A 27215-nucleotide genomic window follows, 5' to 3' on the forward strand; every position below is an offset into this window, starting at 1 on the left:
AATTTCATTGCTGATTAATTTCTTCTTGTTCATTGAAGTAATTACTGTACATTTCAAGGTGTATTGAGACCAGCACAATGACCTATTTTCCCTTTACCATTAACTTTCAAATACATTAATAGTTATCTCTTAATATGAATTCAGTAATTTAGCACAGACCAGTTACAATTTAAAAAAAAAAAATGAATGCCACTTTGATTGCAAGGTATACATATACATCAAAATGAGTCAATCAAATCAATGTATACGATATCACAATAAAACTGAAAGTGCTGCACAAATAAATATTTAGTTAAAAACTAAGGTACATTGGTAGTCCTGATATTACTTTTAGTAGTAGAAATAACTTAATTCATTTAGATCAGGGGTGGGCAAATTACAGACCACGGGCCACATGCGGCCTGCCAAAGTGTTTTTTGCGGCCCGCTGAAACCTACAGAATTCAGGTGAGCCCACAGATTAAACATATAAAAATGCAAATATATTAAAAATAAATAATTTTAAAATATCTTATCAATTATGATACATAAATGGCCTAAATTGTGCCGATGTGCCTAAAATCAAATCAATCAATTATGATGAAGAAGCTAAATAAACATTCTCTAAAGTTTTAAGCAAATGAAGATTATGCTTATTGGTAATATTTCGAAACAAGACACACACTCAGGCCAGTATTTATGTAGAACTGTGTTGAAAGTGTTGGGTTGGCTTGGAACAAGATGTCAAGTGTAACAACTGATGGAGCCCATGCTTTGACTGAGAAAAACAGTGAATATCAGACATATTATTGACCTAATCATCTCAGTGATCAAACTTATCAGAGCCACAGACAGTTTCAAGAAGTACCACATGGGCAAGGTATTGAAAAGAATATGGGGTCTCAAGGAAAAATTTTTTTTTCCTTAATGACACTGACAGTGGCTTTTTACTAATGTTTCTAATGAAGAGTTGCAATGGGCTACTTGCACATCCATGAAATTTATGAGCATCTTTTCAAGCTTTTCCATTTCTCCAGTCAAGCAAGTGAAAACAGGTTTTATCATTTTGTAAATGTTAAACATACTATACCACTGACTCAAGTCCGTTCAGCAGACAACATGAAGTTTATTTTACCATAATAATAATAATAGTACACTGCACTCCTTGTTAGTGCTACAAGTCAAGAAATAATAACAATCCTATCCACATAACAGCGGTATCAAAAGTATCCAATATATGTTAGTTACAAATCACGTCCGCGGGTAACAATAAGAACAATTGCTACTAGTGACACTGGAGCTCCAACTATAGATATCCATTGCAATACGAATAATACTTAATATTCAATAAGCACATGATGAAATCAACTCTCAAATATAATTAATCAACAATCATTAGTCCATCGACTTTCATGCTATATACATATATATACACCAGTCCAGGAAGCAACGTCCAACCTTCCTGGACCGGGAGCAAAACCTTACTGACTTGACTAGACTGAACTCAAAGTCAACTTTATTCATTCTACTTCTTGTTTTCTACATCAGGAATTCCACGTGTCTTTTAAACTCTTAACATGACGTGAACTTTAGATCATGCAATGTCAACTAAGACTGTGACACATTTTCCTTTGCTGAAAGGTGAAACTATTTCTAGTAAAAAGAAAAGAACAAGACTTATGGAATTTGAAAACAAATGTTAAGACGTCAAGAACTTAAACCATTTTTGAATATCCTCACTTCACCATTTAGTACAGAAGCTGATTCAGCTCCCGAGGAAATACTTCCTAGCAAATTATGACCCAAAAGAGAGGCAGTTTGAAGGGTGCATAAGCTGTATTTCCACACTTAAAAAGACTTGATGCTAAACTTTGACATTTTTGGATGCACAAGAATATTTTCTTTTGTTTGAACATATGCAACCAGAAGAACAAGTGGATGCTGACTGGCTGTAATTTAACAGCAGTCACAAAGATAAGAACTAGTAAAGCTAGTTCCAGAGTTCCGGAACATTATGCACAATTAAATACTTCACATTAAGTATAACTGGATTGTTGTGAAGAATGAATGTGATGTAAAAAGACAGTAACAAAATTTTTTTAAATATTAGTTAAATTAGTTTTAAAAATTGCTAAATCTTGTTATAATTCCTCAATTTGAATGTCTAATACAGTATACAAGTAAATTAATAGACAGCTAGCATATTTTTCTAAGTTGTAAATACAAATTATACATATGTGGCCCCCTATTCCTAAAAAAAAAAGTTAATGCGGCCCTCAACAGAAAAAGGTTGCCCATCCCTAATTTAGATGGTTGATTTTAAAAGGGAGACAATTAAATTAGAAGTTATACTACTTAGACATTAAAAAAAAAAAAAGAAAGATACAAAGGGATAAAGTACCAGTTGTTATTCTTAAAATTTAAAAAAATGTATTTAACACATTAGCATATTCTGTTCCAAAAATATAAACTTGATCAGAATATTTATTGCTAGAGTTGTATACTCTAAACATCTTACAACAGATATATTGACATGCTGATCTATTGGTTCCCATGGGATAAAACACTGTCAGGCAGTCATCTAATGAACAATGTAGTTAACACCCAGGACTATACATAAATACTTCATGTCAACTTAATAACATTGTCACTACCAACGAGGTTCAATGTACAATGAATTTACACTGAATTCTATAAATGATTATAAAAACTAAAATGCAAGTAAATAAATGTTTTCACTATGATATACATATTCTACATATATACAAACAAAACAAACTTGATATGAATAAACCAAAATTTTTATCACTTTAAAAAAAATTGTTCAGTGCAGAGAGTACATTAAATATGAGATGTTTTTAATATATAGCTTTAAAAACCTTAATTATGTAATACAATAAATATGCCATTGTACAATATTTCATTTACAAAACATAGTTGAAAAAAGTCTAGTAATATAGCAGTGTTCAGTGGTAACATTTTCATAAAGAACTCTTAAAAGAAAACTACAGTTGATAATCTTATCTTATATAATACAGATGTTACTTCAAAATAGAAGATAATGCATATATTTAAAAGTAAATTAAGTTATTAGTAACAAGTAAAATACAAGCCAGTGGTTTCAAATACAAATATATCCAGTTATCATTTATTAATAGGTCTAATCACCTGTACAGGTACCATTTATTCAAAAAACATTCCACATAAAGATGATGTAATCTCAAAAATGAAATGTTTTCTTTTTAAATTTCTTTAGCATTTAAATTTTTTAATGGAATCCTGTGGTTAATTAACTGTACTTATTTCAATGACAAATATCTTAAAATCCAAAGTAAATGAATAATAGGTACCTGGTAAATTAAAATTAATAAACATTGCAAGTTGTCTTAAAAAACACCCAAATTGACCTTTGATCCCTCTTTCATGAACACTCTCAGCATCAAGAAAACTAAACCATTCATGAACAGTATTGCTTGAGCATAAAAGTGTGTTATTTAGTGACTAGAAAAAGTTGTATACAATTAATCTCAATCTTTTATCACTAAACGGATAGAAATCTTTCTGCTAGACAAGTAAGCAATGGATTTCAGATATCCCTTACAGCTTCTGTGGTTGAATGATTCTCAGAATAAAAGCTGCTTAGAATAATATCAGTTGAGCTTGACCATCACTAAACAGAATTGACAGGTAAGGGGACACACAATTCGTTCACTGAAATTTATAATGCAGAAATTTTCAATAGTAATTATGAAATTTTTAGAAAAGATAGGGCTTAAAATCATGGAGGAGTTCTTTTAGCAATAAAAAACACTCTTATAGCAGAAGAAATTACCTTACCTAACTCAAAAATATAGAATCTACATTTTGTAAAATTAATACCACCTCAACATCCCTAATAATAGGCAGCATTTACAGACCACCAAATTCTAGTTTAGAATACATGCAGGAACTATGTAATCAGATTACTACACTTAAAGAGACAGATAAAAATGCAGTTTTTTGGATTATGGGTGATTTCAACATACCTGATATAAATTGGAAAACACTAACCATAGATAAACACCAAAACCCTAAGGACATAAATGAGCTTTTCATAGAAACTTTACACAACCTAAGTTTAGATCAAATCATTAAAAAGCCAACTAGATTAAACAACACATTAGATCTCTTCTTAACCAACAGACCTGGATTAGTCGTTTATTATGATATTATCCCTGGTCTATCAGACCATGAGATCATAAAAATACACAGTCAGATAAAAGCAGTAGCCAATACAAAACCCCAAAGAAAAATTTTACTCTGGAATAAATGTAACCTAACACAACTACACCAAGCTGCATTAAACTTTCAACAAACATTCTTATTAGAAAAAGACATTAACCAACCAGTCGATGACCTCTGGAATTTCATTAAAAACCATCTTAAAAGCATTATAGAAAATCATATACCAACTAAATACACATCAAACAAAATAAATAAATGCTGGTTTAATAATAGACTAAAGAAGCTTTGTAAACAGAAGGAAAACCTCTATAGAAAATTTAAAGAAACCAAGGCAGAAAGAGTTTACAAAAAGTATATAAAAATTAAACACCTAACCCAAAAAGTAAGCAGACAGCTGCAGAGTGAATACATAAACAATGTAATATCTAAAGAAAACAACAAAAACCTATGGTCATACATTAAGTCTAAGAAAATGGAAACAACAGGCATAGCGCCTTAAAAGATGAACATAACATAATACATAATGATAATGAAACTAAAGCAAACAACCTAAACCAATACTTTGCATCAGCATTCTCAGCCCCAGGAGACAAAGACATATTACTTAATTTGAACCAAGTAGACAACATAGAAGATTTAGTAGTACAAGAAAATGGAATTCAAAAACTATTAGCCAACACCAAACCAAATAATACCTGAAGGTATTCCAGCTAGATTACTCAAAGAACTAAGCAATGAACTAGCCCCAGTGTTCAAAATACTCTTTCAGGCATGGCCTAACCAGGGCAGAGTACCAAAGGACTACAAAGAAGCTAATGTCACCCCCCTATTTAAAAAAGGAGAAAAATCTGACCCAGGAAACTACAGACCAGTATCACTTACCAGCATCACATGTAAAATCCTAGAACACATAATATGTAGCAACATCATAAACCACTTAGACAAACATAATGTCCTCACCCCATACCAACATGGCTTTAGGAAATATAGATCATGTGAAACACAACTAATAGGACTAATTGATGATTTTTCAAAAGGTTTAGATAATAGTGAACAAATAGATGCTATCTTACTAGATTTTTCCAAGGCTTTTGACAAAGTTCACCACTATAGTTTGCTTAAACAATTAAAATATTTCGGCATTAATGGTCCACTGCATCAGTGGATTAAAGATTTTCTGATAGGGAGAGAACAAACTGTAATAATAAATGGCTCTAAATCAACACCGATAACAGTAAACTCAGGTGTACCTCAAGGAACAGTCTTGGGTCCACCACTATTTTTAATTTACATAAATGATTTACCAAATTGCATTACTTCAGGAACAAAAGTCAGATTATTTGCAGACGATTGCATAATATATAGAACAATAAAAACAACACAAGACACAGATATTTTACAAAGAGAATTAGATGAATTACAGAAAAGGGAATCAAATTGGAGCATGTCTTTCCACCCAGAACAATTGCTATAGCTTAGCCAAATAACCTCAACGAAAGGAGTATAAAATAACAAAATAGAATGTTTAATAACCAAATAGGAAACTAGATCTAGAATTACACTAATCACATCACAAGCGTCGTTTTCATCTCTAATCATCGGCCATCTTGACTTCCTCTCTTATTTCCTGTCTCTGTCCTGTGTCTCCTGGTGCGCAGTCTCACACCTAATGACAGCGTGCATTGTAGAGTCATAACACCAATTGTTGCAACTCTCGGCTAGGCACTCAACGAATAGGCATGCAACTCAACACAGTGTAACAGGAAATGTTTGTTTGTTTGTTTGTTGATTTGAGGCACATCGGCACAATTTAGGCCATGTCGTGCCTGCAGTCCCCTAAGGACTACTCTCTCTCTAAACAACAAGGGCCAGATTCTATACAGTAATATAATTAAAATTAAGGTCTATTCACAGTTAAAATAGTAAAGGTAGTAAAAATTTAAATATTTGGTAAAAATCTAATGTAAATAGTGCATGTTCACAAATTCAGAAATCAGATCTTCGTAGATAGCCCCACTTCCCGAATAAAGCCCAGTACCTTCCCAGGGTCGACATTATTAAATAGTGTTTTTAGATTAGTGGCTCTAAAATGTTTTGCCCTGACATCCTGGTATCTGGGGCAATCAACGAGGATATGTTCCACGGTGAGGCGAGAGTCACAGTACTCGCAAAGTGGGGGCTCCTCTCTCTTCAGTACAAAAGAGTGCGTGATGTAGGTGTGGCCAATCCTAAGTCTGGACATGGTTGTGCTACCACGCCTTGTCAGACCCTGTAATAGGAAATAAAGACAGGTGTTTATTCACTAGGACAAACACATAGCATCCTTCAGCTTCCTCAGAGTCTTTCTACTAATTTACCAGTCCTTTAGACAGCAACCCGAATGTGGACCAACGACAGCCTTCCCAGCTTCGTTCCAGGTCCCTTCTACAACCTTCAGGCAGCACCAAAAGCTTGCTTCTTAGTTTCCAAACATTCAGACTCTTCACAATCCCTGATGCCCTGTTCTTCTCTCCATTCTAGTCTCTTCCTGTTTACGTTCACTAGTGCGCACCTCAAGCACTGGTGCAAGGCAGGGTTACAACACTACCCCCATGTTTACACAACATTTGAATAGTAACACAACGATTATATAGGAAACTAAAAGCAGTGATAAATCTAGGAATAAAAAATACTGATAACAGTGAAAATAATTTCACAACAGTTTTACAAGTTTTAATTAATCTTTTAGACATTTAAAACAATGTTTAATGATTATAAATCTGTCTACTAAAGCAAATTTTCAAAATAAATTATTGTGACCAAAAAAGCTATCACCCTAACTTCAATACTGCTTACCAAGACAGATTGCAACTTATAGTTCGTCCATCGTGGTTCAATGATGACCATTTTGTCATCAAGGGGGCTGAGGGCTTTGCACTGGGGTTTTATGCCTCCTCATGTGGCTGGTGAGACCTATGTGAGCCCGGAATGTTCGGCTGCACACTGGGCAGGTTATTCCAGCTGGAGCTAGTGTCGTGGGCCTTGCTTTTCTTTTCTGGCGTTTTTCTTCTGCCAGCGACGCCATGATGCTCTGTCATGTGCCTCTGTCTCCCAGGTGCCTGGGTCTATGCTGAACGCCTTCAGAGAAGCATTGAGGGTGTCCCTGAAGCGCTTTCTTTGACCACCTTGCAAGCGCTTTCCTTTGCTTAGTTGGCCATACAGGAGTCGTTTAGGGATGCGGTGGTCTTCCATTCTGTAGACGTGACCTGCCCATCACAGCTGGGACTGCATCAGGATTGTGTGGATGCTTTGCAGACACACTCTGGTATTTTGTCTTGCCATTTGACATTTAGTATTTTTCTCAGACATGTCATGTGAAAATGGTTTAGTTTCTTTGCATGTTTACTGTACACTGTCCATATTTCTGAGGCATATGTCAATTAGCTGTGATGTCATCCTCTGAGCTGAGTCAGCTAGAGCTGCTCCCAATGTTTATTCCTGTCAAGAATGCCTTGCTTTGGCAAGTCTTTCAAAACCTTTTACAACTTACACCTTCAAGTGTCTTTCAATGAACAAATCATGTTGATCCTCTGCCAACATAAAGAAGTATACATAGATATTAGCATTTCAAAGTCATGGGCCAAAAGCTCAGTCATTTTTCATTTCGTTTCTATATCAATATTTTGATTTTTTGTCGGCTAAAGGATTTGTGTACCTCATAGGAAAACAATGGGGTCCTGGGTTTGAACCTCCAGCCTCAATGAAGATTGGGATTTTGAATTTTTAGGGTGCCCCTCAGTAACCCAACTCTAATGGGTAACTGATTTTAGGTGGGGAAAATTAAGGTGGTTAGTCATTGTGCTGGACACATGACGACCTGCTCATTAACCACTAGCCATAGAAACATAACCTTGACATCATTAGCTCCATAGATCGCAAGGTCTGAAAGGTAAACTTTACTTTTTTTTTTATTAATATCCACTGTGCATACTGCATCCCATTACTTCTTACTTATGTACAATAGATTTCTCTTTTCCCTTCCTTGTGTTTCTTGAATCTAGTATCTTTTTATAGAGCATTCTGATACCTCCACAAAGCTAATGGATTATATTATTTGTCATAATGTCCAAAAGTAGAAACTAATTATTTTATAATGAGAATGTGGGTATAAGTGTTGTCTATCCAGTATCCAAAACTACACATTTTTCAAGAAAAAATCAACAAATTAAACATATTGAAAAGGTAATAAAAATTAACAAGGATTATGTGAAGGTCTTTCCAAATTTTATTAAGATTTGTGGTTAAACAGTAGAGTTCTTTTTATTTGTTTAAATAGATCATTGAGTGTAATACTTCAAGACCTATATCTAGTTCCTAATCTTCAGACAGGTGATCATGGATAAAATCTGAACATTTTCATTTCAATGTATGGATTCCATGGTGGAAAGGTGTTCTACAGCTTCTGCAAAGATCATGCTCTATTTTATCCACCATGGTCAAACACATCAACCTTAGACAAACAGTATCCACCTTAGACAAACAATATCCATTTCTATATAAAAAAAATACATACATATAATTTTCTTTACATATTAAAAGAAAAAGAGAAAGATTACCTGAGGTGACCAGACACCATCAGTAAAGCAATATTTTTTTGAGATATCAGTTACTGGTTCGGAAACTGCAGATGGATCAGTCACTATACAAAACTTGGTCAGTAAAATTTGAAAAGTAGACAACTCCATGGTAAACAATAAAATCGCCACCTGAAAACACAAATAAACAATAAGAGGATGTAGAAACACACAAAAATTATTACAATGTATGATTTTAATTCAATGTGAGCCAAAGGAATAGTTATAACCTTATATAGCCTTAAACACATCAAACATTTGAACTAGTGGCCAATAGTGCACCACATTTTAAGGATAAATGTATAAAATATACAGCTATTTTATTTGAATAAATGTGAATATTAAAGTCAATATAAACAAATATGAGACGTGTGACAAAAGTTTAACTTAAATATTACATACTGTTTGCGTTTTTTTTTTCTCTGTGTTCTCATTATAAATTGTAGGGTTCAGATATATATATATTTATCGAAGATGAACTCCATTCTTTTCAGATCAGGCAGCTTTCCATACAATCTTTATTCTAAAGGACTGTTGGGGGCCAGTATTTTGAATGGGCCTCATGATAAAACATGGCCATGTGTTTCAACATTCAGAATAAGTGTTGGCTCATTATGTTGTGCCCTGTTCAAAGGTGAAAAATAATTCATTGACTGTGTCCTGATAGAATGTAACAAACATCCTTAATCCTGATGTTTGAGTGACAACTGTTATATTTTTGGTTTATACTACTCTTTTTTCCTTTTTCTATTCTCTTCTGGATATAGTGGGAATTTAAGAAAAGAAAAAGTAAAGTACCCCTTTCAGACCTTGTGGTCTATAGGGCAGATGATGTAAAGGGCATCTGTTTCTGTGGCCTATGGTTAACGAGGGTGTCATGTGTCCAACCACCTTTACTTTTCCCTAACTAATGTCAGGTACCCACTAGAGCTGGGTGGATTCAAGAGGTGCCCAAAGATCCCAAAATTAAAAACCCCAGTCTTCAGCAGGATTCAAACCCTGCACCCTGGTTCAGTAGCCAAGTGCTTTACCACTTAGCCACTGCACCTCCCATGGAATTCAAGACTGCTTAGTTATTCTCCCATTTGGGCAGTGTCAGATTTTTCTTCTCCTCTATTTGAAAGTGTGCTGGGATCCATTGGAGAACAGTTTTCTTGCTATTATTGTTGAGATTTATAAGAGCTGTCCTGACCTTTTTGATAGAGGAGGCATCAGATTTTTTTAAACATTAGAAAGAAATGTTTATTCATTAGAAAGTGTGCATGAGAGATCGCCAGTGGCAATTAAATTTTCTAATCTTTCTCAATTGAGCCATTTATTGAATAAGACAGCTCCTCTGTTACTGGTGGATTCTTAAGATGATCCATCTGTATAATTGACCCACTAGTTATTGGTTTATTAGATTTGTAGAAAAATATTCACCATTTTCTTGAGATCTTTCTGATTGTGATAAGATTTTTTTGGTTATGTTTTCAATACTGTCTCTTACAGCAAAAAGAGAGCTTAGGTCCCAGGGGAGAGAGTCATTGCACTGTTTAACTGATTCATAAATTATATTTTATAAGTGGTGTTTCTTTGAGATTCTTGTATGAAATGAGGTCTTTTCAGTTAGTTTTGAGTGCCAGACTTGTGGGTTTAAGTTTTGAGTGGGTAGCTCTCTTAGGTTTCCATTTTAGTAAACTGAGTAAGGATTATTATTTCTTTTATTTTGTCCAGAGAAACCAGGGAAAAAATGATCTCTTCCATTGCTTTGAAGGTTGTTGTTTTCATTGTTTGGAGTTAGTTTTTTTTTTTACTTTTTTACTTTGACAATTTTCTGTAGAATTGACTGCTGAATCATATGATGTAGCACTGTGTTTTATAGTGATGTAGCTGGTACATTTCTTTTTCAAAATGTAATTTGCTTATGGAAGCTCACAGCCTGCTAGGTGGTTGGTGTTAGCCTTCCCTGGTTGTCCAAGAAGTCTACATCTGAGTTGCCAGTTACACTGATGTGATTTGGTATCCACTGCATCTAGTGTGTTGTAGCTGGTACATTTCTATTTCAAAATGTTGTGACTTGGTATCCACTGCATCTAGCATGATGTAGCTGGTACATTTCTATTTCAAAATGTTGTGACTTGGTATTCACTGCATCTAGCGTGATGAAGGTGGTACATTTCTATTTCAAAATGTTGTGACTTGGTATCCACTGCATCTACCGTGATGTAGCTGGTACATTTCTATTTCAAAATGTTGTGACTTGGTATCCATTGCATCTAGCATGATGTAGCTGGTACATTTCTATTTCAAAATGTTGTGACTTGCTCCCAATTAATATTTCCATTTTATATCTTTTTCAATTTCACTTTTTTTTTTAGTTGACTTTAAAGACTGTCATTTTAATCATACTGCCATGTAAGATCTTTAAATTTGTTGAACCATGGATTGGGCAATCATAAATCTATAAAGTTAGTATGAGTGAAAGCATAAATGAGTTTGAATATAACTATATCAAACAGATTAATAAAGTAAAAGTTCTCCTTTCAGACCTTGTGGTCTATAGGGCAGATGATGTTAAGGTCATCTGTATCTGTGGCCTATGATTTACAAGGGTGTCATGTGGCCAGCAAAACGACCAATCACCTTTACTTTTCCCCAACCAATGTCAGGTACCCATTAGAGCTGGGTGGACTCAGAGGCGCCCAAACATCCAGAAATTAGAAATCCCAGTTTTCACCAGGATTCATAGCTGGGACCCCCAGCATGGAAGCCAAGAGCTTTATCACTCAGCCACCACGCCTCTATCAAATTGATTAGGCTAAAAGTAGTCCTTTAGTTCTTTGAGTGAAAAGAACACAAGAAAACAGTGTTTAATGAATAAAAAATGGAAGAAGAAACTTTTTTTTCCCACTAAAGTAAATCAAAGTAAAGTTCCCCTTTCAGACCTTACAATCTATGGGGCTGAGGATGTAAAGGTCATCTGTTTCTGTGGCCCATGGTTAATGAGGTTGTCAGCACAACAACCACCCGCCTTTACCTTCCCCATCACATCAGGTACCTTTAGGTTGGTAGAAATTGTCATGTGATCAGGGCACGGCACACATATTGTTGGTAAAAATCTGGTTTCTATGCACAGTCAACACACGCTTTTAGGCACTTACCATGGATAAGTCGAGCAAAGAAAGATATAGTAAGGAAATTACAGAAATAAATAATATTGATCCTTACACTTTGAAAGCAAGCCATCATAATAAAGAAAATGATTTGCTGCCCTCCTTGTGTTATCCAGATCTCTTCACTTATAATCTTGTTCTACTGAAAGTGCCTACACAATCACAAAGGATGAATTCAAGGTATTCCGAATCAATTTTATTGTTAGACCTAGATTAGATCTAGATCCACTAATCTAGACTAGATTCTAGATCTATATTCTAGCTATTTAAGTTAGCATATCTAGACATATATACAACATTCATATAGATTGTGATAGAGATCTACTCTTTACTCAAGCCTTCAAGGTCTAGTATTCTAGATCTAGATCTATGGCTATATAGATCTATTATATATTATATACAAAATCTGGATGATGTCTCAGATTAGAGTGTGACTAGATCTAGAGTCTAGCCTACATAATACTTAGGCTTAGTCGGTCATTCTAGATCTCATCTAGACTCTATAGAATAGATCTAGATAACATCTAAAATCTACATATCTCTGTTGCTGCATATTTTAAGCATATGAGACTTAATCTTTATCTAATAGATATAGCTAGATCTAGTCTTCACTTCTAGGTCACTTGTTAAGATAAATAAATTTAGCTTTTATATAGCGCTACTTTCATGCTTATAGCATGCTCAGAGCGCTATGGTCCAATCAATCTCATTGGTGGACCGGAGAGGAGGGGTATCTGGAAGGTTTTCAGTGCTGCCTTTAGGTGCTCATTAAACACATCTCTGCACAAGTCGAACCACAAGCCCCCTCCATAGGTAGCCGCAAGCAATCTTGAGAGACCACCAAGATAGATCTATAATATTATATATATATATATATATATATATATATATATATATATATATATATATATATATATATATATATATATATATTACATATTAGTATTATAATTTATTAGATTAGAGATAACTTATAAATATATATATGGACTATGGTTACAGATAATATATATATGGCTCCTTTTGTCTGGAAAGGCAATGGATGCGCCCAAGTGAGTCACTGGTTTTGGCTTAATCTTGAGACGGGGCAGAATCTGGTGTGGCTAATCAAGCCAATTCTAGAACGGCAGACTTTGCCACAATTCGTACATGTGTATGCCTCTGATTTAGGGCTAGCAGACAGGGCAGCTTTCTTTTTTTCCCTCTTCATTAAAGCCGCTTCAATTCTTTTGTTCTCAGCAAGGGTTGTCCCAGCACGCTCTGTCTCCATGCACTCCGGTCTTTGGCTATGTTTTCCCACATACTTTCACTGATGCCTGAGGCTCTCATGTCTCGCTTGCAGACATATTACAGATAATAGTTACTTATTATTAGTATTATTAGATACTAGTATTATCTAGATCAGATCTAACTTCTAAACCAAAGAAAACTTTACTATCCAGTTTAGATCTAAGTCTAGGGCTGAAGACTTTTTAAAGTTTATTTTAGGACTAGGCTCATCAAGACTAGTAACTTGTTGATAAATCTAATGGTCCTAGATCTGTGTTTCTTTTACAACTTTCAAATGCTCCTCAAAATTTGAAGCTAATTACACCTTAGCCCAAACCTTTTGGTTGTTGCAGCTGAAGCACTTGACTAGTCTCGATTGAATTTTTGGTGTAGACTTGGGTTTTTAATTTCTATATTTTTAGGACGCTTCGAAGTTCAACCAATGTCTTGATATGAACAGGTATTTTTTTATTATTTTTTTTTCTTTTCATTATACAAGAGCTCTACATTTATTACTAAAATGTTATCGCTATTTTTATTTTTGAAAATGTCTACAGGCTTACAAGAGTTTAGCAGCTTACAACCAGTTCCTAGATGGTTGGGTTCAAGATATTATGGCTTTTAAACCACTAGCAAAGGTAAGTAATAAATATTGTTATATTATACTAAATATCTTGATATTCATTGTATTTGCATGTATATGAGACCAATGTCTTGATATGAACAGGTATTTTTAATTATTTTTTTTTCTTTTCATTAGGTTCTTCACTCTCAGTGGTTAGCAAAAAAGGTACTGCAGCCCTGGATAAGTCGAGATGGTATTATTCTATCAGCCCACTGTTCTTGTACAGTTGGACTTGGAGAGTCCTGCACTCATGTGGCAGCCACTTTAATTATGCTGGAAGCCAACACCAGACTAAAAGAGAGTAAGACAGTTAGTTACAGGCTTGTTATCTTACTGGATAAATCCATCAGAGCTTAAAAAAGTTTTGCCAACTAAGGTTTCTGAGATTGACATCACCTCATTAAAAAACAAAAAGTTAAATTTGATTCTCTTGTGAACAACATCACTTCTAAAAATAAAAATGTAAAGGCTATTAAATCCAAAGAAACTATAAAGCTTAGTATAAATATTTTTAATTCATTTATTGAAAGTAATGAGACAACACCTAGAGTTGTTATTCCAATCAGATATTTTACTATGTTGTGCTTATAGGATGGCTGCCTGGTCGTGCGGTTTGCGCGCTGGACTGTCGTTCGAATTTATCGACGGTCGAGGGTTAAACCCTACCCGCTCCCATCCCCCGTCGTCCTGCGGGAGGTTTGGACTAGGAAGTAAACTATCTTCAACTCTGAAAGAACATCCGAAACATGTAAAACATTTTACAAATATTTTTTTACAGGAAGAATAGGTTTGTGCCTGTGCTTTAATGCTGCTAGGTCTTTCAATGAAAATTTCAAAACAGTCATTTATTACTGTCACCTTCCTGCCATAAGTACTAATAATTTCTTTGGGCCTGAGACTCTCCTTATTGGGCCAGAAAATCAAATCGGACATGTTGACATACATAACATCCAAAACAGTATATGAATATCTTAGATGCAGTTGTGGGATGAATTTTGAACATATCAGCTAATACATAGGCAGGTTTACCTAGAATATTTGAAATAATGTGTGTTAAAAAAATATTTTTTGTTCATTCATAATTATAGTAGTTAAATTAAATTATATATATATATAATTATATAATAATTATAATATAATTATATATATATATGTAAATGTGAGACAGTGCATTTTTTTTTTATACCTGTATTATATCCAAGCTATCCAATGAGAAATATTTATATAATTTAATATATAGATATATTTATTCAAATCATATAATGCATTCATTTATTTGTGGAAATAAAAGAAATGAATTGAAGTATTGTTTGTATATTAATTATTATTATCTTATCTATTAGTATGAAAATTGTAGATCTATTCATTCAAGAGACCCTTATTGAAACCTGGAGTACCAGGTTCCAATCTCCTTGAAGACTGGTAATTTGAATTTTGGGATACCTCTAAGTCCAACCAGATTTAAATGGTATTTGACATTAGTTGGGGAAAAGTAAGGTGGTTGGTCATTGTGCTGGACAAGACATCCCCGTTAACCTAGTCCACAGAAACAGGTAACCTTTACATCATCTGCCTTATAGATCGTAAGGTCTTTAAAGTTAACTTGTTTATTAAAAAAAACATTTTATTTCTAGATCAATACCTGTTCTATGTAACTGTTTGAATAACAATGGACGCCAAGAACTAGTTGTTTTTTTTATAAAGTATCTTAGTTAGTAATTCAAATCAAGATATCTGCCTGGTCATGCATTTTGTGTGATGGACTGTTCAGACTTACCGATGGTTCCGGGTTTAAACCCTGCCCATTCCCATCCCCTGTGGAAATCATTTCTAAAAAGTTAAATCTAAATCTAATCTAGATTGAAAGATTCTAGTCAATCTAGCTAGAGCTTGAGAGTCGAGTACTATGTCACATGCTATGTGTGTGGATCTAGTATGTATGTTTAGAGTATACTATTATGTAGAAAGAAGGGTGAAAATGCAATGGCGCCTGGTGATTATATATGCCCAACCTGCGATAGCAGCTGTGTATCAAGGATTGGCCTCTTTAGTCACACAAGAGGTTGCAAAGGGAAAAGATCATCTCTCGAGACGTAAAATGCCACAGACTATTATGTAGAATTTATTTATATTGACTCAAGCTCTATACTAGATCTAGACCAATTACAGACTATTTATAATACTATCATGATCTAGATGCATGTTTATAATCTAGACTTGTATTAATTATTAGATCTAGCTCTAGATTCTAGATACAGTTTTAAGTCTTAGATCTAGACCATGAAAAAACCTTCTAGATACTAATCTTGATTAGATTTCTAACTTACAACTTGTAATTGACCTACATGTTACTATATTGTTGTTTTTTTAAATTACTATTTAGATCAGTAGATCTACTAAATGTAGCCTGAGAAGATTTACCTATAAATCCTATATGTTAGAATATATAATCTAAATCTGTAGCATTTACTTTTGACTTTAGCAATAGGAGTAAGTGATACACTATTGTTGGAGCATAGTGATATGAAATCTAGTCTTTATACTAGAATATAGTATTACTAGCATTCCAGACTAACATAGGTGGACATAGGTTTCACCAGTCACATGAGGAAGCACTAAACCCCAGTGTAAAGCCCTCAGCCATGATGGACAAACTATTTATTGTATCATCTAGTTAATATAGATCTATCTACTTTATCTTATTATAATTAAATCCACTAAATTGTACTGTAAAATGTTTTACATTTTGGAAGTTCCTTTGTAGTCCAAACCTCCCCAGGACAACAGCCAAGTCTTTTCGAAGTAATCTCTTTTTGAAGTAATCTCTTCATCCCTAGAGCCTAGCCAAGTTCTAGGCCTAGGTCGTCTAGGAATGTTAAAAAATCTCATTCCTTTCTTGTTTATTGACGTATATGAGTTTTTTTAGCACCCTTTTATGCAGCAGTAGCTAGGCATTTTGTTTAAATTAATGCACTAAAAAGGTCAAAGTAGAGATTGTGTTTTGGAAACTTAAACCCAATTGTATTAGATCTAGATTTACTATAGTCAGTATAGCCAGAGTAAGGCTACAAATGTAAACTTACAAACAAAATGGCGGATCAGCTTAGTACGCAGAAACTGTCGCTTCATGTCTTCCAACCCAAAGGGTGGAATGACCTAAAGATCTGAAATCCAAAATCCCAGCCGTTACTGGGATTCGAACCGGAGAACTTTTAAAACATTATCATTAATCATGGCTAGATTTGAAAGAAAAATTATTTTGTTAATTATTTACCTCCATATTCATGAATTATTTATAATCAGGATTAATAGGGCTGGCTCAGTCCTTTTGCTATTAGTATTAGTAAGGGTCTTACCAGCATTCTGAGCATTGCACAGTCTGTCTCCATACTCATTATCATACTGTCTGATCTTAGACAGTTTTCTCACATACTATCACTGAGTATCAGTACTATATTTATATTGAGTATAATACTTTAATAGTATAATGTCTGTAGTCTAGTAGTGTAGTCTGATTGAAGTTTGAAGGCATCACTGTAAGTTAGACGTAAGTCTAGTCTAGAATTCAATTAAAAAACGTATTCTTAGAATATTATAGGTAGTCCACAACATCAGTGGCCACAACCGTGGCCCAGTAATTTGGGTAAAACTTCCCATCGAATACCCCTAGATGTAGTTATTAGACTGTCATGGTGGATCTTAGTTTACTAACTAGACCTAGACTAATCAGTGATCTTTTTGAAAAGAGACGATTAAAGAATTATTTGGAAAGGGATCAATCATGTAAAGAAAATCGTTGAGAGGTGTAATTGTTTATAATTTAATTTTTCGCGTCAACGACAGCTGATTTTATTTATTTATTTTTATTTGTACGTATTAATTACTAAAATATGATATATAAATTAAATTATATGCGCTGTCTAGGTATAATTAGGATTAAGGTCTCATTAAATAACAATTTTATTAGAAGAAGAAAAGAAAAACTTTATGCTACTTATAAAAAGGACATGAATAAAACGAAAAATTAAGTTACGGCATGGCGTTATGTCGACTAGATCTAAATCATATATCATATAGTTTGTCCATCGTTGTTCCATGATGACCACTTTTGTCATCCAGGGGGCTGGGGGCGTTGCACTGGGGTTTTGCGCTTCCTCGTGTCGCTGCTGAAACCTATGTTAGCCCGGAATATTCAGCTGCACACTGGGCAGGTTATTCCAGATGGACTTATTTTTTTTTTTAGTGGAGTAAAGTAGTGCCATTAGAGAATGAAATGGGTTGCCTCAATAAGCAAGAAAACCAACGAATTAGCAGAGTTTAAGTCACTTATTAACACGTATGACAAGAGTGGCACATTAAACACGTTGGACGTAGATCTTCTTCTTCGTTCTCATTGTTATGTTGGAGTGTTCAGATGAGTAGACCAATACATGAGATAAACTGCGCAGTGGTTTCCAAATCAGGGAGCTCTCAATATAGTTTCCTTTCTATTGGGGTGATTTGGGGCCAATGACTTATACTGGCCTCTTGGTAAAGAGAGCAGTTTTGGAGGACGTGGTCTGCATTCTCTGGTGAAACTCCACATGGGCAGATTTCACTGGTTCCAATTTTGAGCTTCCGGACGTAGATGTAATTATCTTCTTTTTTGAAGTAACCTCTCTTTTATAGAATAATATAAGACAAACGCTAATTTATTTATTTTGTCATTTTTGTCATCATTCGTTTTATAAAAAATAAACGGGAGTTAAAATTATTTATAGTTTTTTGAAAGTCAATTGCAACAATAACAATAGCTATGCACATTTCATAAGATCTCATAGATCTAATTTTACGTATTTAAATGTAATATCAATCTTGCGATCTATGGGGCGGATGTCATCTGTCTCTAACTTGAGCAGGGTGTCATGTGGCCAGCACAAGATCTATGGGGCGGATGTCATCTGTCTCTAACTTGAGCAGGGTGTCATGTGGCCAGCACAAGATCTATGGGGCGGATGATGTTAATGTCATCTGTCTCTAACTTGAGCAGGGTGTCATGTGGCCAGCACAAGATCTATGGGGCGGATGATGTTAATGTCATCTGTCTCTAACTTGAGCATGGTGTCATGTGGCCAGCACAAGATCTATGGGGCGGATGTCATCTGTCTCTAACTTGAGCAGGATGTCATGTGGCCAGCACAAGATCTATGGGGCGGATGTCATCTGTCTCTAACTTGAGCAGGGTGTCATGTGGCCAGCACAAGATCTATGGGGTGGATGTCATCTGTCTCTAACTTGAGCAGGGTGTCATGTGGCCAGCACAAGATCTATGGGGCGGATGTCATCTGTCTCTAACTTGAGCAGGATGTCATGTGGCCAGCACAAGATCTATGGGGCGGATGTCATCTGTCTCTAACTTGAGCAGGGTGTCATGTGGCCAGCACAAGATCTATGGGGTGGATGTCATCTGTCTCTAACTTGAGCAGGGTGTCATGTGGCCAGCACAAGATCTATAGGGCGGATGTCATCTGTCTCTAACTTGAGCAGGGTGTCATGTGACCAGCACAAGATCTATGGGGCGGATGTCATCTGTCTCTAGCTTGAGCAGGGTGTCATGTGGCCAGCACAAGATCTATGGGGCAGATGATGTTAATGTCATCTGTCTCTAACATGAGCATGGTGTCATGTGGCCAGCACAAGATCTATGGGGCGGATGTCATCTGTCTCTAACATGAGCATGATGTCATGTGGCCAGCACAAGATCTATGGGGCGGATGATGTTAATGTCATTTGTCTCTAACATGAGCATGGTGTCATGTGGCCAGCACAAGATCTATGGGCCGGATGATGTTAATGTCATCTGTCTCTAACTTGAGCAGGGTGTCATGTGGCCAGCACAAGATCTATGGGGCAGATGATGTTAATGTCATCTGTCTCTAACATGAGCATGGTGTCATGTGGCCAGCACAAGATCTATGGGGCGGATGTCATCTGTCTCTAACATGAGCATGATGTCATGTGGCCAGCACAAGATCTATGAAGCGGATGATGTTAATGTCATCTGTCTCTAACATGGGCATGGTGTCATGTGGCCAGCACAAGATCTATGGGGCAGATGATGTTAATGTCATCTGTCTCTAACATGAGCATGGTGTCATGTGGCCAGCACAAGATCTATGGGGCGGATGTCATCTGTCTCTAACTTGAGCAGGGTGTCATGTGACCAGCACAAGATCTATGGGGCGGATGTCATCTGTCTCTAGCTTGAGCAGGGTGTCATGTGGCCAGCACAAGATCTATGGGCCGGATGATGTTAATGTCATCTGTCTCTAACTTGAGCAGGGTGTCATGTGGCCAGCACAAGATCTATGGGGCAGATGATGTTAATGTCATCTGTCTCTAGCATGAGCATGGTGTCATGTGGACAGCACAAGATCTATGGGGCGGATGTCATCTGTCTCTAACATGAGCATGATGTCATGTGGCCAGCACAAGATCTATGGGGCGGATGATGTTAATGTCATTTGTCTCTAACATGAGCATGGTGTCATGTGGCCAGCACAAGATCTATGGGGCGGATGATGTTAATGTCATCTGTCTCTAACATGAGCAGGGTGTCATGTGGCCAGCACAAGATCTATGGGGCGGATGATGTTAATGTCATCTGTCTCTAACATGAGCATGGTGTCATGTGGCCAGCACATGATCTATGGGGCGGATGATGTTAATGTCATCTGTCTCTAACATGAGCATGGTGTCATATGGCCAGCACAAGATCTATGGGGCGGATGATGTTAATGTCATCTGTCTCTAACAAGAGCATGGTGTCATGTGTCCAGCACAAGATCTATGGGGCGGATGATGTTAATGTCATCAGTCTCTAACATGAGCATGGTGTCATGTGACCAGCACAAGATCTATGGGGCGGATCATATGGATGATGTTAATGTCATCTGTCTCTAACATGAGCAGGGTGTCATGTGGCCAGCACAAGATCTATGGGGCGGATGATGTTAATGTCATCTGTCTCTAACATGAGCATGGTGTCATGTGGCCAGCACATGATCTATGGGGCGGATGATGTTAATGTCATCTGTCTCTAACATGAGCATGGTGTCATATGGCCAGCACAAGATCTATGGGGCGGATGATGTTAATGTCATTTGTCTCTAACATGAGCATGGTGTCATGTGGCCAGCACATGATCTATGGGGCGGATGATGTTAATGTCATCTGTCTCTAACATGAGCATGGTGTCATGTGGCCAGCACATGATCTATGGGGCGGATGATGTTAATGTCATCTGTCTCTAACATGAGCATGGTGTCATATGGCCAGCACAAGATCTATGGGGCGGATGATGTTAATGTCATCTGTCTCTAACAAGAGCATGGTGTCATGTGTCCAGCACAAGATCTATGGGGCGGATGATGTTAATGTCATCAGTCTCTAACATGAGCATGGTGTCATGTGACCAGCACAAGATCTATGGGGCGGATCATATGGATGATGTTAATGTCATCTGTCTCTAACATGAGCAGGGTGTCATGTGGCCAGCACAAGATCTATGGGGCGGATGATGTTAATGTCATCTGTCTCTAACATGAGCATGGTGTCATGTGGCCAGCACATGATCTATGGGGCGGATGATGTTAATGTCATCTGTCTCTAACATGAGCATGGTGTCATATGGCCAGCACAAGATCTATGGGGCGGATGATGTTAATGTCATTTGTCTCTAACATGAGCATGGTGTCATGTGGCCAGCACATGATCTATGGGGCGGATGATGTTAATGTCATCTGTCTCTAACATGAGCATGGTGTCATGTGGCCAGCACAAGATCTATGGGGCGGATGATGTTAATGTCATCTGTCTCTAACAAGAGCATGGTGTCATGTGTCCAGCACAAGATCTATGGGGCGGATGATGTTAATATCATTTGTCTCTAACATGAGCATGGTGTCATGTGGCCAGCACAAGATCTATGGGGCGGATGATGTTAATGTCATTTGTCTCTAACATGAGCAGGGTGTCATGTGGCCAGCACAAGATCTATGGGGCGGATGATGTTAATGTCATCTGTCTCTAACATGAGCATGGTGTCATGTGGCCAGCACATGATCTATGGGGCGGATGATGTTAATGTCATCTGTCTCTAACATGAGCATGGTGTCATGTGTCCAGCACACGATCTATGGGGCGGATGATGTTAATGTCAGCAGTCTCTAACATGAGCATGGTGTCATGTGACCAGCACAAGATCTATGGGGCGGATCATATGGATGATGTTAATGTCATCTGTCTCTAACATGAGCATGGTGTCATGTGACCAGCACAAGATCTATGGGGCGGATGATGTTAATGTCATCTGTCTCTAACATGAGCATGGTGTCATGTGGCCAGCACAACGATAAACCGCCTTTACTTTCTTCAACTACAGACAGGTTACATTACAGTTTGATGGACAAACATCCTGAAACTGAAAATCTCTGTCTTCGCCGAGATTGGAACTCAGAACCACACGTTCGGAAGCCAGGCGCTTAATCACTCAGCCACCGCGCCCATCCAAACAATTTTGCTATTAATGTTTGTTTCTTAATATATGAATAAATGTGTCCTCAAAAAAAATTGTTTTGAAATAAATATATTCCTAGCCATCAGTATAAATTATCAGATAATATCTGCTTGAAATACTTGTATTAGGATCTGTCGTCATTGAGAAGTACTAAGAAGTAGAATTCATAGAGCCTGTTTTTGAGTGTGTAATAATTCTTTCGTGCGTGAATGTTGTTTGTATTTGCATCTATACAGTTATTATTACAGTAGTTACGCTGAGGTGTTCAATTGTAGTCAAACTGAATTTCCATTTGATTGGATTAATAAACATTATCTTATCTTATCTTTAACTTAATCTATACCTAAGTCTAATGGACCGTCGTCGACGTCTTTCTCCATTCCTCTCTATCTTTTGCCTTAGAACTTCTTTCAATGGCAGGTCCGTCCATTCTTTTGTGTTGCATCTTATCTTATCTTAAATAAAGTTTACATATCTAAACATAATTTAGAAAATCTTCTTGCATATTTCTCTATGCCCATGACTGGCAAGTTTCAAACACCTTGAGATCTGCCCACCTAGTATAGTCTCAGGATGACACCTACAGACCACTTCTCTGTTGCCTCCTGCGAAATGGACGATGACACCCACCCACAGCTACAGCAGCAGACAGCATAAGAAAGACGAACCCATCCAAGGCATTCTTATCTTCTTATCTTATATAATACAGACGTTACTTCAAAAAAGAAGATGATTACGTCCTACGCGTTATGCATTTAGTCATGCATATTAACATGACATCCACTCCTGCTGTCACGTATGGCCGTTAAGTTGGTATGACTGTTGGATAAATCCTTTAGTTCAATTTTTTGTGACAGCATAGCGTCTGGTCTACCAATAAAAAGTTAGTAAATCAATTTGCTGTGGAAAAAAAAAAGAAACTCTACATTACTCCAAGGTATAGGTTTGACATCTGTCTACTAATTCATGCACAAATAAACTAAATCTAGATCTACATATCGAGGCATGGCGACCGGATGGTAAAGCGCTTGGCTACCTAAAAGTGGGTAAGATTATATCTTGGCAAAAGCAAACATAAACCAATCTATCTATCTATCTATCTATCTATATCTATCTATCTATCTATCTATCTATCTATCTATCTATCTATCTATCTATCTATCTATCTATCTATCTATCTATCTATCTATCTATCTATCTATCTATCTATCCATCCATCCCTCCGTCTGTCTGTCTGTCTGCCTGTCTGCCTATCTATTTATCTATCTATCTATCTATCTATCTATCTATCTATCTATCTGTCTGTCTGTCTGTCTGTCTATTCCCGAAAATACACATCTACTAAAGTAATCTAGTTGTATATATTTATTTTGGCCTTGTTATATTTTTTGTCGGTACAAATATCCCAGACGTTACTGCTTACAAAGAGGAAATACAAAGGTGCCATTCTTGGAAAAACAAACTCAAAAATGGTTGCATTTTAATTGTGTTTTACGGGATACACATTTGAAACCAAACGAAAATCCACTGCCGAGGACAGATGTAGACAGCGAAAAGAAAATCTAAATCGAACACCGGTGGACAACGGTTAAGCCTACGCTAGATGTGGCAAAATATGTAGGTCACAGCTGGGGCTGCTTATCCACGGGAAATACTGCATTCCCCACTAATCTTCGGACTCGAAGAGAAGCCTTATAATTATATCTGAGTAAAAGCGACATTATTAAAATGTAAAAAAAAATTAAAATATCAATTTAAGCTACGTCGTTTCATCTTCTAAATAGAACTTTTCTATCTAAGCGACAAGATTGATTCACAACATTGGCGTATCTAGGGTTTGGGAGCCCTGGCAACGCCTTCATTTTGACATTTGACATCATGATATGAGATAATGGGAAGCGTGGTCGAGAGGCCAAGTACGCTTGAACTTGGCTTGGCTTGGCTAGCTAGAAGGGGGCTCGAGGTTCGACACCCGACTCGGGCAGAGTTGCGTTTACTGAGCGCCTAAAGGCAGCACGGAAAACCAACTCCTAGATACCCCCTCCTCTCACTGGTCCACAAATGAGATTGGACCAAAAGCGTTAGGGTTTCATGCTATAAGCTTGAAAGTAGCGCTATATAAAAGATATAATAATAATATTTAATCTAAAAACAAATTTCGGGCTCTCATTTGGAGGATCCCTCCAGTGGTGGGCCCTGGGGTGTTTAAAATCTGGACCTCCCCTTCCCCCACCCTAGCTACGCCCATGATTCACTAGGTTCTTTTGAATAAAACAATTTAATGCCTCTTCACCAACGCGATTCTATGGTCTACCTCCTTTTTACGGCAGAACGGACCAATTTCTTCCGACTAACAAACTATCATACTATTGATGTTTTTTTTTTGAGTGAACGAAAAAGGCCGGTAGAGGTCTCGCTAAACAGGAGGATGGTCTCTACCATTTATACATCCTTCTTTTACTGTTTCTTAATTTCATTTTCTTTAACATGTTTAATTACACATTTACCACACTAAAATTGACCCAGTCCTTTTTTAGATCCCTCCAGAAGATGCACAGTATGCGTCGCAGGCAGCGTAGGTGGAAGCTATTTAATCTGTGTTCTTGACGCATGTAAGTTGCCCAGCTCTCACTGCCATAAAGAAGTGTGCTCAGAACGCAGGCATTGTAGACAAGGATTTTTGTTGCCGTGGTCAATTGGGTATTTTCCCACACACGCTTGGAGAGTTTTGCCATTGCTGCAGAAGCCTTCCTTATTCTTTTTGTCAGCTCAGTGTCTATATCTAGGTTGCTTGCTATTGTTGTTCCCAAGTATGTTAATTCCCGCACCACCGCAAGTGTATGATTTCCAATGTGTATCACTGGTATTTCTGCAACACCTTGTGCCAGGATTTCAGTCTTGGAGAGGCTGATTGTGAGGCCAAACTCTTGACAAGCAGCTGCCAGTGCATTCACAAGCCTCTGCAATCCTTCTTGTGAATGAGACATGAGTGCAGTATCGTCGGCGAATAGTAGTTCTCTAATCAAGATAAGCCGTTTCTTATATATATATACATATATATATATATATATATATATATATATATATATATATATATATATATATATATATATATATATATATATATATATATGAGTATTATGAGAATAGAGTAAGAAAGTATAAAGAGAATAGACAAAGAAAGTATAAGATAAGATAAGATAGCTTTTATTGATCCAATCAAATGGAAATTCGGTTTGACTACAATTGACAACCTCAGCGTAACTACTATACAACAATATAGATGCACAATATAGATGCACATACGAAGGACATTCACACACGAAAAACACATACACGTAACCAGCGCTTTATAAATAGACTTCTATGTACTTCTCGATGACGACAGAATGTTAATTTTCAATGTTGGTAATCCAGGGTCTATTATTACTGAATGTTTTAATTTTCTTCTTTGGTACAATCATGCTTTCACAGAACTGGATGTACGAATTAACAGTTGTGGTAAGTTCATCTGACTGGGCAGTTGGTATAAGATAGATTGTGTGGTCCGACTCTCCGAGGGGAAATAACGATCGAGATGTGTAGGCCACTTCTATGTTGCTATAACACATGTCCAAGGTTTTATCGTGCCGTGTGGGACAATTAACATATTGAGTATATGTTGGCAAGTGTTGATCCAACGAAAGATGATTGAAATCTCCCATAACTAGTCGGGAGGAACCATAGGAAGGGGTTCACCTCCTCCGGCCCGAGCCTCAAGGCGGCGACGATGGACGCCATCGAAGCTCTGACTGCTCCCTATCCGGACAATTTTAGTAGCAGAGTGCCTGGTGGGTGGACCAAGCCACCGTCCAGATCCTTGCGTTCAATCCAAAATGTCTTTATAGACATAGTAGAAAAAGAAAAAAAAAGCAAACAAAAAAAAAAAACACTCCTTAAAAAAAGGAAACGAAGACACCACACTCCTCGCGGAATCGAAAGTAATCTAAACGGAAGTTTAACCCTTAAAGTGCTGAGTGGAGTCTACTGTCTACAAGCAGAGCCTGCCTTACATAATTGGAGGTAAAACGAATAGGGCGGCCCAATGCGAAGTGAATAATGTGGCCTCAAATGAAATAGAAAAGCAAAAAATGAATACCTAAAATATGCAATGAATAATAAACTTTGCTGTTTCACCTGTATTCATATCAAAATCAACAAATAAGTTCAATTCACATAGCTCCTACGGCGCTATTGTCCTTCATGGACGATCCATGAGATTAGAAATAACGTTTTCATTATGTCAACAGAGGGAAGACATAACGGTCTTCTAACATATGTCATCTAACAAGTACATCTAAATAGTTGTGACTAAACCTTGACTCGTAGTAGAGACTTACAATTAGAGTTAGGGGAGCGGACGTAGAGCCTTAGAGTTCTGCTTGAGATTTAATTCACGTTTCGCGATTTTTTTTTTCTGAAAAAATTCTTTGAGTGTGACTAAGGATGGTCCATCTACAAGATTTGGGGGGGGGGTATAGGTCGAGTGTAACCTGATCAAGAAAAGAAAACTGGCTCCTCTTTTACACTAAATTTGTTTAACAATGTGTGGTTGGGGGTGGGTAGTGATTCCACTTACCGCTCCCCCCTCTCTTTTCATTAATCCACTAGTATTTACATTCTTCTATGGAGACAGTTTTTCTCTTCTACCGTACCGGTGGCTATTTTTACCTTTTCTTCTTCCGTACCTTTCAACACGCGCCGACACGTACTATCGTAGTTTTCACGGCAGAACTAGGTGTGATGTAATCACCT

General features: G+C 36.8%; 2 long non-coding RNA genes across 2 annotated transcripts; one reads left to right on the top strand and one right to left on the bottom strand.

Annotated features, from left to right (window-relative positions):
- Positions 1-509: 509 nt before the first annotated feature.
- LOC129921687 (uncharacterized) lies at positions 510-17638 on the bottom strand. The gene is made up of 4 exons (XR_008773663.1): positions 17221-17638; positions 8798-8947; positions 7038-7771; positions 510-3689 (listed from the first exon to the last, which is right to left on the bottom strand). It is a non-coding gene; the product is annotated as an uncharacterized LOC129921687 (long non-coding RNA).
- On the top strand, positions 12007-14820 carry LOC129921688 (uncharacterized). Its single transcript, XR_008773664.1, has 3 exons — positions 12007-12150; positions 13797-13877; positions 14000-14820. It is a non-coding gene; the product is annotated as an uncharacterized LOC129921688 (long non-coding RNA).
- Positions 17639-27215: the final 9577 nt, after the last annotated feature.

Source organism: Biomphalaria glabrata, chromosome 11, assembly GCF_947242115.1.
Source record: "Biomphalaria glabrata chromosome 11, xgBioGlab47.1, whole genome shotgun sequence".
Classification (NCBI taxonomy): domain Eukaryota; kingdom Metazoa; phylum Mollusca; class Gastropoda; family Planorbidae; genus Biomphalaria; species Biomphalaria glabrata.